We start from the raw sequence: 1,721 nt of genomic DNA on the forward strand, positions 1-1,721 counted from the left end.
CAGAAGATGGGAAATCGGGTTGTTACCGATTAGTCCTACCGAAAAAATACAGGAAAATGGTTCTGCAGGCTTTACATAATGATGTGACAGCAGGACACCTGGGTATTACAAAGACTGCGGAGAGAATAAAGCAGAGATATTATTGGTATGATTTGGGGACTGATGTGCAGTTATGGTGTCAACAGTGCACCGTTTGTGCAAAACGTAGTGTTTTACCCCGAAGGCATAGGGCACCACTGCAGCAGTATGGGGTAGGAGCCCCAATGGAAAGAATTGCCCTAGACATAATGGGACCATTGCCAGAGACCCCCAGGGGGAATAAAGTTATCCTGGTGGTTGGTGATTATTTTACTAAATGGATAGAGGCATATGGGCTCCCAAATCAAGAAGCAGAGACAGTGGCGCATACATTGGTAACACAGTTTATTTCACGGTTTGGTGTTCCTAGAGAAATACACTCTGACCAAGGGCGGAACTTTGAATCCAGGTTATTTGCAGAAATGTGTCAACTATTGGGTATGAAAAAGACACGCACAACAGCCGGGAATCCGAAATCTGATGGTTATATTGAGCGGTATAATAAGACATTGATAGATATAATTGCCAAGTATATTAAGGTGGATCAGTCCGATTGGGATTTGTATATTCCCATGGCAACAATGTCCTATAGGAATGCGATACAGGAATCTACCTCATTTACACCAAATTTGCTGATGCTGGGAAGAGAGATTACACTCCCTATCGACTTGACGATGGAAACGGATGTACCTGAGGGAGAAGAGACAATAACAGATTATGTGGAAAAGCTGAGGAATAATTTGCAGTGGATACATGAGAAAGCTAGAGTTAGGTTGCAAGGTAGTGCAAAACGCCAGAAACGACAGTATGACCAAAGACTTGCTGGGAAGCAGTTGCAAAGAGGCGATTTTGTGTGGTTATTTGACGCCACGAAAAGAAAAGGGCGCTCCCCAAAGTTACAGCAGAGATGGCAAGGGCCCTTCATAATAGTGGAAAAACTGTCAGATGTTGTTTATAAAATACAGAAAGGAAAAGGTGGTAAAACGAAGATAGTGCATTTCGATCATATGAAACCATATCAGGGGGAGGAAATAGCAAGCTGGCTGACGGACAGTGAACCCGGGAAGGTGGCAGAAGCTGAAATTAATTTATCCGAGTACCCTGAATTAGTGACACCGGAAGCGGTATTTACTGACTCGAGCAAGGCAGGCCTAAATATAACTCAGTTAAATGCTGAACCGGAAATACGACGCGAAGCCCAGGGAGGTGGTAACGGGAAAAATGACATGATAAAAGATGAAGAAAAACTCACCCCAAAAGACACGACGAAAGATGCAGGTAGTTCAAAGCAGCCAGGAGAAGCAGAGACGCGAAGGAATCCCCCCAGAACGAGAAAAATACCTCGTCGGTTTCTGTATTAGTAAATAGGAAAACCAAGATGGCACCCGATGACGTAGCACATCGAGGGCGCCCTCGGAGGTGAGTTAAAAATAGCCCAATTGCTACGTCATTCATGCATACTTAATTTATAGAATCCGCTGACAGAGGAAAAAGTTTTTAACTTTCAAAGTTGCACGCTTGATACATCCTGGTGACCACTGCTGAAAATTGGAGACCCGCTTGCATTGCTAACGCGGAGAAAGACGTGAAAGGAAAGAACAAAAGAAAGAAAGAATGTCCGGCGGCAGGAAAAGAGATTGGGA

General features: G+C 44.0%; 1 long non-coding RNA gene across 1 annotated transcript; it reads right to left on the reverse strand.

Annotated features, from left to right (window-relative positions):
- Nucleotides 1-406: 406 nt before the first annotated feature.
- Nucleotides 407-1,465, reverse strand: LOC146735655 (uncharacterized). Its single transcript, XR_014931164.1, has 2 exons — nucleotides 1,331-1,465; nucleotides 407-768 (listed from the first exon to the last, which is right to left on the reverse strand). It is a non-coding gene; the product is annotated as an uncharacterized LOC146735655 (long non-coding RNA).
- Between the last annotated feature and the right edge of the window lie 256 nt (nucleotides 1,466-1,721).

Source organism: Saccoglossus kowalevskii, chromosome 12, assembly GCF_978046115.1.
Source record: "Saccoglossus kowalevskii chromosome 12, keSacKowa6.1, whole genome shotgun sequence".
Classification (NCBI taxonomy): domain Eukaryota; kingdom Metazoa; phylum Hemichordata; class Enteropneusta; family Harrimaniidae; genus Saccoglossus; species Saccoglossus kowalevskii.